The sequence below is a fragment of the Falco biarmicus genome, chromosome 1 (genome assembly GCF_023638135.1).
Source record: "Falco biarmicus isolate bFalBia1 chromosome 1, bFalBia1.pri, whole genome shotgun sequence".
NCBI lineage: Eukaryota > Metazoa > Chordata > Aves > Falconiformes > Falconidae > Falco > Falco biarmicus.
The window spans coordinates 57,708,220-57,723,297 of record NC_079288.1 but is presented as its reverse complement, the minus strand read 5'-3'; the positions used below and the strand labels follow the sequence as shown (position 1 = coordinate 57,723,297).

Genomic DNA, 15,078 nt, shown 5'->3' with positions numbered 1-15,078 from the left:
GCGAGATTCTAAAACCAAGCATCAGGTGCCTGAGCAAAGAGTGTTGAATTATGGGGCTCAGATAATTACTAATGAGAGCATAACGTTTATTTATATATATATGAAATTATTTAGGATTATTATTTAAAAAAAATCTAATATGTCTTTCACATTAATTGTTAATGAGTCTCTGAAGCAGGCCTACCCTTCTGATGGAGAAAACTGATGCTTAACTAGGTGAGGTTATTAGACATACATGGGATCTGCAAAGCTGGGATTTATTCTGTGCCCATCACAGTGGTCCCTGAGGATCATGTAGGAAGTGGGCAAGTTTTAACTGCAATTACCAAACTGCAACTACCATGGGGTAGATGAAGTTGTAAATCACGATCTGTCATTGGTGATAATGTCGTAAATCATAATCTGTCATTGGTTATGAAGGCAGAGCATGCTTCCCATGCTCCTTTCAGAAGTTGTGTGACTGTTGATGAGCTAGTCAGGTGGAGGTTGCTGGATGGGAGAATTTTCACAAAAAGCAGTGAGTTTGCCCGATTTTAAAAATTATTTGTACAAAAGAAGATAACACAGACTATTAGTGCTTCAAGACATGGAAGTTGTAATGGTGGGGCAAGGCAAGAACTGTGATCTTACCTGAACTCCCTGCCAACCAGAGAAAAAGCTGTACCCATCAGCCACTGAAAAATGGTGACACTAATCCAAGCAAAATGTCTAGAGGTAGTGTATGCGTTGTTTTAAGATGCATATCGTCACATCTGGCCTTTACTTGGGAAGCAGAGTAAGAAAGTGAAGATTTCAGGCACTTCACCTCCATCAGGTAACTTGGTAATGACCAGACTCCATGCCACAGTACTTCAAAGGCATTACGGTACCTCATGTCTACACAATTCTGCTACATTAGGGTTTGCTTTGTGAACGACTATCTGTGTAGCTTTCAAATTTCTCTCTCAGAGAGCTTAACTCAGAAACTGATCCACTAGCAGGTACAGGATGGAATCATTTATTATTGCTTAGCTTAATAAACTGCATCTTAAATTATGATATCAATTACAATGTTGAATGAAAAGGCTGAGCTGGCATTATGGTATTGGACACAAGCAGCATTTTAAAATGTTTACACTGATTGTGTGATGCATCAGTATTGTTTTTGGAAAGCAATAGACTTTAAATACGGTGTTACATGAAGTGCTAGGTGCTTCTGAATTAATTTGCTTATATTTTGATGTAAAAGTCAAAGACACTGTATGGCAAAAGGTGCTCACCCAGAGTTCTTGTCCCCATTAGCAAACACAAACCAACATTTGATGTATCAGTTCACCAAATTAATGACATTAAAGCACAGCAAAAATACATTTGCAGCAACCCTAGCAAGTTCTGTGGGATCTCCTGACAGGATAAACATGTCTTCTCTGCCCTCCTTTTTTTCCCTCCTCCCAAACAAGCAATAAAAACATTTTGCATAAACAAATTCCAAATTACAACTAATCATAGGAAAGCTGACAAATGTATGCTATGCTAGTCTGTGAAAATACTAATCAAAGCAGCCTGTCAATTGTTAAAGTTAATGATTTAGATATGCAAAACTCTGACAAAATTTTTGTGGATAATTACATAATTACGCCTGGGTTAACACAATCAAAAATAGCAATTGCATGCTCCATCTTGAAATCACCATGGCAGTTCCCTGCTATCTTTTAAAGGTCTCTTTACCCTTGTTCCCTCTGCACATGAAGTGTAGTAGGGAAAGGAAAAAACCCTGGGAACCAGCTAGGAAAGAAAAGCAAATGTGATAGGTGCCTCCTGCCTACTCCATCCACTCTTTGCCCTCTGCAGAAACAATCCCCTGGAGAGCAAAGCACCTGCTAGAGTGGGTGGAGGTGTCAAAAAAGCCAACCAGGTAATGGAGGACCAGAAACAGGAGAGTTATCTGTTGTAGCCAGCTGCAATAGCAACACCTCTACCCATGTATTAAAATACGTGTGACAATGAGCTTTTCCTGTGGGAGGCCTTTCCCATTGAAGAGGAGGGAGTTTATACTTTGTTTTAAAGGTCTTGCTATGATACAGGAACGCAGGACTGGTAAGGCTTACCTAGGTCATTCAATTTTTCATTAAATTATCAAATCATTCAAAAGTTCCGGTTCATCCCAAACAGTCCCTTCCCAGGTGTTTGGTGTAGAAGGGGCTATCAACCTCTTCCATCCAAACTGCTACCCCCGTGAGCTATGAAATGCCCCTCCACTTCACCACATGCTTAAAGGTGTTGTCAGAGGAAGGTAGGCTGTTGGTGGAGGGGAAATGAAAGGGGGTAAGCAAGCCAAATCCTGTGGGGCACTGGTCTTTTTTTTTCTCCTTTGAAAATAGCTTTGAGTCTATTATAAGCACCTTTGAAAAGCTTAGGCCTTAGAAATCTTGGATTTTGCTGGCAGCACTGGTGTTTTCCTTTACATGTTGGCTTCTTGTTCCCTTTTTATACTAGATCTAACTGATACAGTGTAGAGATTCCAGATGTCAGGAATCTCAGGGAGGTGACATAGTATAAATAAAATGAATATTGGGCTCTTTCCTGAATGTCACATTGGCTGGGATGGGGTAATGATAATGATGGGGATTTAAAAAGTAATATATCTCTTGTGTAATTTTTTATCATAATTTTTCTATACAGTTTCCATTAAGTAGATAAATGACCTAAATGAAAAAGAGAAATAAAGTGAAAGTATAAAATCAGTCCCTGTCAAGAGCTACATAAAGAGTCAGGGCCCCAGCCTGCTGAAATTGGCTTTCTAAACTCCTAAATCTGCAAGTAGGTATTCAGATGGATTGAATGGCTTTACTAGTGGCTTACTAGCAGTAGGGACCTAACACGTGAGGGAAGCAAATGCACATTGATGTAGATGTATTCCATCCCCCGGCAAATATACTGTCAAAGTCAGCTTCAACCAACTGATGTTATGGGGCCCCTTATTGCTTTTGTTATATTTTCAAGAGTAACTATTACAAATCCACTTGGTGCATTGCTCAGCCTGTAATAACGGCATGAAATTAAATAGTAGTGTGGTTGGATGTCTGAATGAAACCTGAAATGTTGTTTTGGAAACCTCACAAGCACCTGGAGCAATAGCAGGGCTCTGAGGCACGATTCAGCAGTCTTACACTGCTTACTTCTGCTGCATTGATGAAGCAAAAATAAACTTCCTGTACTTAGACAGATTTTAAACATTTTTCTACAAGACAGAAACCAGATGGAATATTTTCACAGCTGACACCAAAATTCACAGTTTTTGTGACTTCTGTGATATTGTGATTTATACAGGAACTTTCTATATCAGCAGCCCTGAGCAGACAGCCTCTTGCCATTCAAGCTTTTAAACATTATTTGGATTGGTGGGTCAAAAGATTGTGTTAGCTGTGTGAAATGTGAAGTATCAGTGGATTTAAATGATGGCTCTGTGGGCTGTTCTGTTTCTGCATCTTGACTGTAAGTCATAATAATAAAATATGTTAAAAGTACACTGCTCCAAAATGGATAGCAAACCCTTAAATGCCTTGAAATTAGTCATTTCTAGAAGCAAACAAAAAATTCTTATGTCAGGGCACGAGCACAAGGCAGGGTATCGTCTTCAAGCATTTGCTTGCTCTCTTAAAGGGAGGACTTGAGTGGCAGAAGGCATTCTACTTGGGGCTGTGTGTTTCACAGGCAGTATTTTCAGTTAAACCTGACAAAAACCCGTTGAAGGCTGGTTTTGGGGTGGGTTTTGTTTGTTTTGGTTTTTTTTCCCTTGCTGGGGATTGAGAAGCCAAGTCAAAGCTACTGGTAGACCAGGTAGAAGGAACTGGTGGAGAGTATGGGACCTGGCAGAGCTGGATGCAGGCAGAGGTTTTCCCCGTGCATCCTGTTCCGTTTGCTCTCCATTTGTGCTTGGATCAGCTTGTTGTTCTTTGCAGTCAAGCTTCTTCCCACCTTTGTGGGAATTCATGGTTTCCTGGGAAACTTGTGTTGACCTGTGCCTGAAGAAAACTTCAGAAACATATTGATTTTTCTGTTTTTACAGGGCTTTCTCTATGCAGGAGAACAGTATTTCAGCAACCCTGGTGGCTGCCTGCCTGTTTCCAGATGTTATGTTTCCCTTTCGCAGTCTTAGGTGATGTGGCTTTTGGCTGTGTGATATCCTTACAAATCTGGAGCAGCACATTGGTGTTCCTGGTGCCAACAGTACTCAGGGGTTCAGCCTGCTGAGGGAGACAGCGTTGGAGGTATTCCTTGTGCATGTGTATTTATGGGATCCCATACTCTGAAATCCATCTCTCTCCCCATCCAAGAGAGCTGGTTTGCACAGGGCTCCTGAGATCAGCAAAGTGCCTTGTCTTTAATCAGGTGTTTGCTTAGGAAAGGACGTGTTGTTGCTAGGGGATGTGATTTCTCTTCAGCTCTGAGAAAAAGGCAGGTATATATAATTTTAGGTGCTTATAATATGTACACCTTATCTTTATAGGAGGATTTATAGTGTAAATCGATGACAAAATAAACGGTAATGGCTCCTATGCAGCCAGGGCAAGGGAAAGGCTCACTCTCTAATGCGTTTTTCCTGCCTAACTAGTTCTTAAGGCTACTGGCATACCAAAGCATCCTTCAGTCTTCTGTAATGTATGTGTCAGTCTCAACGCCAATGCAATGGTCAAACGAAGTAGCATAAAACCACATTTATCCTTCACAGTGAAATGGTACTTGATGTTTTTTGGACCTGATGTGTGAGACTTCCCCAACCACCACCACCATCCCCTCCCCTCACCCCCCCCCCCCCCCCCCCAAAAAAAAAAAGGCAGAAATATGGTAGAGACAGGAAGAGGTTGGTTATTAATCTGTAGCAAATCTTACTGAATTATATGCTAAATACATGTTGGTTCCAATGATATCTGCTGAAAATTGGCATACAACAAAACATTTGGTGATAACATATGGAAGGAGATGTGGAAGACAGTAGAAGCTTTTCCACTTTTCTGTACGTGTTTATAATCTAGTGTCCTCAACATTATAGATACTACATACTGAAACTGTCTGTATGCAAGTACGCAACCTGGCTTACAAAAAAAAAAAAAAAAAGGAGAAGCGCTGATATGAGTAGAAAATACTGCCATTCTTAACATGTTATTTCCCCACTTGGACATTTCTTCCCTGTTGTTTTTCTTTCTTTTCCCACCCTGCCTTCCCCAGCCAGCTTCAGTGAATACAGACACTGTATTATAGGGCTCATGCTAATGAGCAATCATTTAGAAGGCTGTAGCACAAATCCATAATATTCTCCTTCTATAGACAGCCACTGAAATCCAGGAAACCACATTTTAAATATAACGCTGGTATATATCTAAGGCACTTTAAACAAATGCAGTCACTTCTGCAAGATACTTCCTTTGGCTACGCTGATCTGGCAAATTGCTTAAATATATGCTTAAATCCCATGTGTACTTGCTTTGAAGTCAATGGGATTACTTATATGTTTATATACTCTGCTGGTTTGAGGCCTTAAAACATAGGAGGACATTTGGCATTTAGAAAAACAGGGCTGGAAGGAGTCTGAAGAAGTCCCTCTTCTGCAGAATTGGTTATATTTATGTCATTCCTGGCAGAATTTTGTTTTCTAGGCTGTTCTTAAAAACATCTGGTGATGGAGATTCCAGATTCCATAGCTTTCCCAGGCTCCACCCCAGTGCTTCACTATCTTAATTACCATAAATGTTTTTCTCTAATGGCTGACCTGCATCCATCTTGCTGCAAGTTAAGCCTGTTATTGTTTGAACTTTCTAACATGCAAGACCCCTGTGTGTGACAAGCTTTTACACATTCCAAGTCTTAAAATTGCCTTCCCAAGAATTCTTTTCTCTGAAGACCCCAAAGTTTTCAAATATTTTCTCCTGGACACATTTTCTGGACCTCTGGTCATTTCCGTTGTGTTTCTTCAGGGCCTCTCCAATTAGTCCATCTCTGCCTTGTACTCTTCTCCTCTCCATACCCTTTGAAATTCAGCCCTTTTCTTGACACTGCTGTAATTTGTCAACATCTCTTCAAACTCTGAGCCTCTATACTTGCAGTTGTCCTTTGCAGACCGTTTGTATAGTCTGCAAGCAAGTAAGTGTGCTGTTTCATGGCCAGATTCACAAAAGCACTAAACAGAATCATACCCACAGCAGAGTTTTGCAATCCTGCTGTCCCCCTAGATGGCTTGCTTTGACTAGGCAAATGGTAACTTTCTCCACTTACCATGCCCAGCCACTTTTGTACCTGTCTCACAACCATTTCATTAAGACCATGTTTTGTTAGTGTGCATGTGAGAGTGACATTTGAGACAGCACCAAAGGCTTTACTGAATCACAAAATGTGACATCTCCTGCTTTGCTTTTGCCATGAGGCCTGTTCCCATATGGCAGAAGAAAATTAAATTGATTTGACAGGATTTATTCTCTACAAATCCATACTAGCTGCTATTCATTTCCATGGTATCTTCTAGGCACTTACAAATAGTTTGATTAACTTCTTCTGGTGTTTTTCTGAGGACTGAAGATAAACTGACTGGCTGGTAACTCCTTAGCTGTGCTTTTCCTGCTTTGTAGAGCTAGATATTGTTTGCTCTTTCCCAGCGTTTTGGCACCTCATATTCTACTCTTGCATTCTCAGAGGTGACTGTCCAATGATTCAGATTGCAGAAATGGCTACTTAAGAATCACGAGTTGAAATTCATAGTGCCCAGTCAGTTTGAAGACCTCTGATTTATTTAAGGGCATTTTAATCAGCTCTTTTTAGGCCATTGTCTTCCTGCTGCTACATCTTCTGTGTCCTTTAGAAGTTTCTCAGCAGCACAACCAATTCTTCTAAACTTTTTATTTTTGCCTTCCATGAGACCTCTTGAGTTTAGGTCAACTGCTAGAGTTTAATCCTGCTATCATCATTGTGTTGCTTCTGGATCAAGGCTTAATTGGAGACTATGGAAGGAACTTGCATTTCTGGTTCTTACTGGGACAGTAGTCTTACTCAAGTGCAGGACCCCTGAATGAAACTAAGAACTGCAATAATGACACCTGTGGTAGGCTGCAATTTGGGATGCCTGCTGACTAACTTGCGGAAGGCAGGGTTTGAGCTGGTGTATTGATTCATTTTCAGCTGAACAAATAGCTCAACTGTCACTCAGGGAGCTTAATGAACACTTGTGCTACAGTGTCTGCTCCTCTATGTTAGAGCTGAGGATTTATTTTAACAAATAGTATGTTTAGAGAATGAATTGACCACATTGTGTTTACCTCCTGAAGTTTTTGTTTGTGGTGGCGCTTTCTCATTTGCAGTTCTTTGCTGTCAGTCAGGTACTAGAATGGTATCTTCACCCTTTATGTGTTTCCCTAAAAGAAGTGAAGTAGGGAGCATCGTTAGAAATGTGTACATGAACAAAAGTTCATGAGAGTTTCTGTGATGTCAGCTTTTCCATAGTCAAAAAAAGAAGCTCGATTGAGATTACTCTTGAATTAATAATTTACTGTATATAAACCAAAACTTTCTGTGCTAACTATAATACATATATGATGGCTTTTAGTTTCTCTCCTACAGAAGAGTATTTTCATTCCTATTATGTTTTTGCGTAATCTTTTTTTCTGAAAGGAAGAAATGCAAAAACTGAATAGACAAGGTTGTCATTTTAAGATGTGCAATGAAAGACTAGGCTAAAAGAAACTGCAATATTCTATATAATTTCATGGGGTCTTCTAAAGAAATATGACAATTTTATGGGGGCTCTTATGGAAAAATTCTGATTTCATGTGGATTCAGGTGAAAAGGTAAATTTCATGGGATTTCTGAAAATGTCTGGATTTCACTGGTTCCATGAAATCTATGACAGCCATGGAAAAATGCACAGTTCTTGTCATGGAGTAAATTTTTATTGCGGTCTGCAGAACTTTTATTTTCTGTGTACATCTGTTCCTCTGACACATATTATGCATTCTGGACCTCTTCCTCATCTTGCAGTCTCTTCCTGTGAATATTTTACACTTCTTGATGGATGCATAGTGCTCTGATCCTCAGATGATAGAAATCCATGACTGCCTACAAAGGAGGCTCAGTGTGCGAGTGTGTGGGGGGGAAGGGCATGAAAAATAAGCAATACTTAATACAGTCCTGGGGATTTCATATTTTATGGTAATACCAGCTTATTTTATGCAACATAGGAAGGAAAATAATCAGGAGTAAAGAGTGGGAATGATTTATCATATTCAACGTGAGATCTAAGCAATGTAGCATCAAAAGCAACCTACTTGCAATTTGCGAAATCCTGGCCTGTGCAGAGGGTCCAGCACAAGACCACCCGAGGAGCATATAAAGCTTCAGAGGAGAAAGACTGTGTTGTGGCATCTCAATTTATCCTGTAAGCAATGCCCTCGTTGGCTAGGACACAAGTGTGACTGTAGCATGCTTGCGTTGTTCCCTGTCTTCATAGAGGCAGCACAGCTGAAATAGATCTTGCTTTTCAAGGAGAGAAATTAAGACACAGAGGAGAAAAGGAATGCATCCTCAGACAGGGCTTGAAAATCAATGGTGAAATGAGGTGAAAACTTACAGGAAGGCTGTGTCGGAAGGGCATGGAAAATGACAAAGAAAAAGCAGTATTAGATAAGTGGGGGAATTGGAAAGGAAAGAATTGTGAAGCAGATTAAGCCAAATCTATGCATGGTTTTAAATGAAGAAGTCTGAACAGTGTCTTGAGACAAACAGGGAGCCATCTGATTAGCTTTGATTTAATGATATTCTTGAACATCTTTGTGTGCCTCAGCAGCCAGAACTGAGAACATTCCTGACAGTGGAGACGAAGCCTCTCCTGGGGAATTGCTTTCCCCTTAACTGAGGGGAGATGTGGAGAAACCTCACAAAGTACAGCAGAGGCAGTGGGGCTGTGGGTCATTCCTCATGCAGGACAACAGGGGAAATAAATATCAGGGTCTTGGATGATGTCCTGTACCGCTCCCACTTCTGTGAGAAATGGGAAGCGGTGAGCTGAAACTAAGGCTAGCTATTGATGCACATCAGGGCTTGTCTATATTTAGCAAAGCCAAGGGGAGGTTCTGAGGGGCAAGAGGGACAAATCAAAAGCAATGTCTGGTGTATGAGGGAGCTGTTCATGTTAGCTGCGATGAGCACAGGTATTTGTGCTGCATGTTATGCAGCTCTTTATTGCCTGCTTCCCACTCTCTTCACTGAACCTAATAAGTTCCTAGGATCTGTATTCCCTTTTGCTCAGTTTCTGTAAATGCTAAATAGAATTTTGCCATGTATAATGTTTTCCAGAGAAAACATCATCACCTTTTGTTATATTATTTTGAAGGAGGTTTTGGCCTGCTGGGACCTAGAACTGTTTTCCCCCCTTCCCTATCAAACAGCCTACAATCCAGCTCTCTTTTGCATAATCCTATTTCAAATATGAACAATATGAATCCTCCAGTTTATGCTAGCAAGAAAATTTGGTTGGTTATATTTCATCATTGCCTTAGAGAAGAAGGGCAGGGCGGCTGCCAGGCTGTCTCTGTACAGCTTTTCTCTGCTGAAATCTAGTGAAGAAACTGTAGTCGTCTTGATAACATATTCAGGCTGTTTTTCCCCCTCTTTTGCTAGCTCCGCAGTATCAGCAAGTTGTGGCTGAGCATTTTTCGCTTGCAGTGGATAACAACAGCCTGACCATCTCATCCCCAAAGGGTACAGGTCAGACAAAGTCCTGTTGTCTCTTTCTCTGGCTGCAGCTTCCTGATACATCTGCCTCTGTCTTCGTGACCCTCAGATCACTGTAGTGATGCCTGTATTGCCTCTAGGATTTCTAGTAAAAAATGACTAGTTAAAATATTCTGTACCAGCATGTAGTGAACTAGTTGGAGGCCTACCTTTTAGCTTTAGTGAGCTTTTCAACACAGAAAAGGTGTGTTCAGCTTGAGGATAGTAAAGCCCAAAAGGAGATGTCTGTAATAGCATTGACCAGACAAGCCTGCAGGTTGGGAGGAGGTGGGAGCCTTCATGAGAAGCTGTGGGAGATTGGGGTGGTTGCTCTGCATCTGGCCTTTGCCATAGTCATCCCTCCTTTGCCAGGGAGTTGAACTCTTGGAGCTGCCAGGGTTAATCACCAGCAGAGCTTCTCCAGCCCCACTCTTTGTGTATGGCAGAGTTAGAGTTTGTGTTTCTTGGGGGCTCCCATGCTGCACCTGGTCCTTGTGGTGTAGGAATTGAAGCTAGGTATGCTGTCTTGCGGTGTCACAACAGGATGCATTGGTATGTCTAGTCGAGAACATAAATCAGCTTTGTTCTTTGAAACTTTCCTGTTACTCCTTTTCCTTACATGCAGTGTACACTTGCCTTATATGTTTTGTCGAGTCAGGTAAGAAGAGAATGTCCACTTTGTAATAGGTTTTGGCAGGCTTTCCCTTTTTCCCCAGAAGCAATTTGTGCCAATATCTAACTACTCTACCAACTAAATATACATGGCTAACGCCTACAAACTTATTCATGCTGATGGGCCCTGCTTGCTGAAAGTGTTCTGTTCACACCAGATGCTTCAACCCTGACCACCCATTTGTGGATTAGCACACTTGATTAAACATGTGTGCAGAACTGGGGATCGCAGTACAAGGGCATGGAATATCTGAGCCTTTAATCTCAAATGTAGCCCATGGGTAAGGTAGATGAACTAGTATCATCACATGTAATCATATAATTTTACTTCTCAACCCCTTTGATTGCCTCTGTTTTGGGAATCACCAAAGATCCAGAGAGTTGCGAGGCCCAGAGATGCCAGAGTTCACATAAGCAAAGACACATATTACCTGTGGTGGTTGTTCTTTCCACCAAGGGAGAACTAGGTGGCAACCCAGCTATCTCCTTTTGGTGTCTCCTTTCAAAACGGTCAAAGGCAGTGGTACTTGGAATGCTTGATGCCCTGCTGTTTGCCTGTATCTGACATCGTAATTTCTTCTCCAGAGTAAGCTGGCTAAATTAATTTGATTTTAAAGAAGTGAAGCACTGAGTCTGTGCCTGACATTTTCAGGATTCCAGGACGCTGTGTTCCCAGATCAATATGCTGATTTAGTAACATAACTTATGCTCAGGAAGGCCATGTGACACTCCCAGACCCATCCATCTTAGTCGAGCATTTCTATTAGAGCTGTGCAAATCCTTTCCAGGACAGCAAGTGAGATTTTACAAGTTTCCCATTAGGAAGAGATAGTGTGGAATTACAAACACCCCCTGACCTGACCCTCCCCCCCACCCCCTGCAAACACCAGATTTGAATATACACCTTTTCTCACGTTTGAATCTCAAGCACGTCCTGACACAAGACCACCTCTACATTGGTAGTAGTCAAATAGGCACAAATATAAATCGATGTGCAGATATAACAATAATAGCCTACTGCCCCTAAAATTGTGCACTTGCGTATGCAGATAAAGAAGATCCATTTCTAAACGGGTGCTTTTTTTGGATTAAAAAATGCACTTGAAAAGGTAAAGGGGCACCTCAAGTACCAAGATATCATGTATTTAAAAACCAAGGAGAGATTTCCGTTCTTCACAGACTTACATAGAATCAGAATAGTGCAGAAATGTGAGTTTACCTGCATGAAAATAAACCAGATATCATTTGGTCATGTAGCTCATTTAGTTATCTATCAAAACTCTTTGGCTGCAGGCTATTCATGTTTGTGATACCCATAGAAACAGCACATTGGAGTCAGTGACTGTTGTGTCACTCAAACTAAAAGGGACTTTAGGACACAGACAATATGAGTCAGCTTCTTATTCTGGCAAAAGTCTTAGTAAAAGTATATCAGAAAAAATGCTGCTTCCATTTTCGGTGTTTAAACAGCTGGCGTTGTAGCTTTCTTACATGACACAATGCTTAGAGTTTGTACTTCCTTTACTTATTAAGGTATTGTCAGCTCAATCTCCTAATAGTGCTAGAAAAATCTTCATGTTATTTATTTCAAGGTGCACAGAAACTCTGTTTTAAATGAGCCAGCTTTCTTTTCTGAAGAGAGCAGAAATTAATGTAGTTGATCATAGCAGTGAAGTTGCCTAACTTCTAAACCAATAGCACTTGTTTTCATATTTGCCCAGCTTTGATTTGGGATATTTCAGTACCATGCTGTTTACCTGTAGGGACATTTGCCTGACTACATGTTTTAAGAACAGGTCTAAATTTATGCTGGAATGTTGTCTGCTCCTTACCAAAGGATACAATTTTTCTTCTAAGTGCCTTTCCTACTCCAGGTAGCCCAAGTACTCCTGAAGGTATCACATTCTTTACGCCCCATGCAATGGCTGACAGAGCCTTGCACATCAGAACCCTTTGTGCTCACCAGGGAACCAGGATTTGAAGGATCACTAAACTTAGCCATTTTGTGTATCAATCCACGAGGCAGCACTTTAGTAATGTATTTTCAAGGTTAGAGTGTTCATTTTGGCCTCATACTTGCTAAGTGGCATAGAGATGTTATGCGTGGTACATGGTAATGCTATAATCTATTGCTTTCTAAAAGCCACCCAAAGTACTGCACTGCAATCAAATAGCACTTCTTGATGACATTGCGTGCTCCAGCTGTATCCTGAAACAGACTGACACAAATAAGTCATTTAATGATGCACAGCCAATCAGGAAATCTTGCTAAATGGAGGACTTGTGTATAAACGGTTTTCTATCTTTTTAAATAATGGCTTTGTTTTAACGAAGCATTTGCTAACAGTGAAGCTACATACACACATTTGGTCTGTCCCTGTTGTTCTCAACAAGGTAACTGATGTGGCCATATTCTGATCTGCAAGATGGGACCAGCCTGAGGTTAGTTTGTCTCTGTGAGGAAGAAAATATGCCTGTTACTCCTGCTCTTGACTTTGGTTACTAACCAAAAACCTACATGTTTTTATACTGGGAAAAACCCCAGACCAACAGCCAGAAGACTTAAACAGATGATGAAATCTGCCCTCAAAGTGGCTGTTTCTAATGGAGTTATTTTCTTCTTTTTTACTGCAGAACCTATGAACCTTCCAAAACCTATCTGCTTTCTGCCTCAGGTGGTTCTTATAAACATTAGCAGGTTACTTTAGATAGTGTGAAGGACATTAGTTTTTGTCAGGCTTGTATCGTTAAAAAGTCTCCTTTCTCATTTGCGGTGTGTCCTTTGCATGTCACTCAAAGGACAGTCTTCCTCCTGACTTCCCCTTTTTTTCGGAGGGGTCTCAAATGACCACTTCCCACCCATTTCCTCCTGGAGCCCCAGCTGAGCAAGCTCACAGTTCATGACACTTCAGCTCTTACCTTTGCTGATGTGCATCCAACTCCTTGAGTGGCCAGTTTTCTGCCTGTGCTGCCTTCTTGGCTTTACTGGATGTCTAGTGCAGAATGCCTGCTTGTCAACTGGGGTGTTGTACAGTCCAGTCCAGGCATCGTTTCTGCCACACTGTCCTGTCATTCTCCCACCACTTACGGGAGCTGCTCTTTCATGCCTCAAGGTACCTTGTCCAGGTACCTTCAGGTACAGAAAACAGCCTCAAGTTCTCTTGATTGTGGGAGACAGGTGAATCTCAGCAGATCTTTTTGCTGTATTTCTGAGAGTAATGAAGAGATGTTTGTATGGGTAGGCCAACCTCTGCCTCTGTGTGACAGGCAGACATGTTTACAAAGTGTCAGCCAGGTTTTGAGAGCTATCTGGGACAGGCATGCCTTTAAGCCTTGTATGGAATAAAAAGCACACACATCATCATTACTTCATTACCAATCAGTACGATAACAAGTAAACAAAGTTGGTATATTCAATATCACACCTAATTCTTGGTGTAACATTGCACTGAGTCTCTGTAGAAATGTAGCCTGTATATTGGGAAGCAGGGGATCAGGTTCAACATGGCGAGTATGTCCCAACAACGTAAATACAATTGTTGCACCTTAATTTGCAGAAATGTAATATTTAGCTATGTCTGATATATTTTAGAATGCTTTTCTGCACCATTTACTCGATAATTTATTTTATAAGACAGCTTGGCTAATGCTACAATTCCTGGAGGCCCGTGTTCTGTAGCATAAAGAGAAGCTGGCATATTTATGCCTTCTGAAGCCAGTGGAAGTCTGTCTGTTGACTTTCATGGGGCTCTGGATTAGATCTTTAATGAACATCTCCTGATATCATTATAGGAGCAAATATTGGAACAGCATCATGAAAACTTCAGATTTAGTCGATACGAAGGATTTATTAAATTTTTTTAGAACATAAAGTAGTTTGAAAATTGCTTCTTGAAAATTGCTTCTTCACCTGCTGCTCTGTTCATGCTTATCCCACAGTGACCTGAGCCACCCAAAAGAATAGTTTGTCAGAAAGGAGCTGAGGCCAAGATTTGGACAAAGGAAGAAACCTTGCAACGTAAAATCAACCAGTTGCTTTGAAACAAATAGGCAAGTTGCAAATTCAAAAATCAAATCTGAATGCACCCAAAGAGATGTGAGGATAACTTCTTGAATGTGACAATTTCAGAAGTGTGGTGTGTTGGGTTGCAGAGAACCTGATAGTTTTGAGATGTAAACACATAATATGTAAAACATAAGCCGCAGAATTAATGAATCATGTTAATTTCACACTGCCCCCGCTTTGGACTAATTAGTGCAAATTACATGCTGCACTTGTCAGGCAGAGGAGTTTGTGCACCATGCATTGCATTAAGAATTATTTTTGGATCCATTTGCACAATGTGAAAATAGTGTGAAAATATTTTTATTTCAATTAGTCGTAGTTTTACAGTCATTAAAAGATTTCTTTAATAGGCTTAGACTCCCATGGCCTGCACAGCTGCGTGAGGTCTGGTTTGCATTTAAAGGTGGGAAAAGATGTAGTGGGAAGGAAGACATTTAGCTGACTGGATTTACTTAATTACCCCCACCCCATTCTAAAATGCCAAACCAGGCTGATCAATTATCTGTCCCTTCATCAGAGGCCAATTGCTTAATTGCAAATTATCCCTAATAATTACACAGTCAAATAACTACTGGATTTATTTTTAATGAATGTGGGAGCCCTTA

General features: G+C 40.8%; 1 long non-coding RNA gene across 1 annotated transcript in view; it reads left to right on the top strand.

Moving 5' to 3' along the window:
* LOC130144337 (uncharacterized) overlaps positions 1-14,451 on the top strand; it is a 38,226-nt gene extending 23,775 nt beyond the window's left edge. Inside the window, exon 3 of the long non-coding RNA XR_008820086.1 lies at positions 14,347-14,451. This is a non-coding gene — a long non-coding RNA (uncharacterized LOC130144337). The remainder of the gene's footprint in view (positions 1-14,346) is intronic.
* Positions 14,452-15,078: the final 627 nt, after the last annotated feature.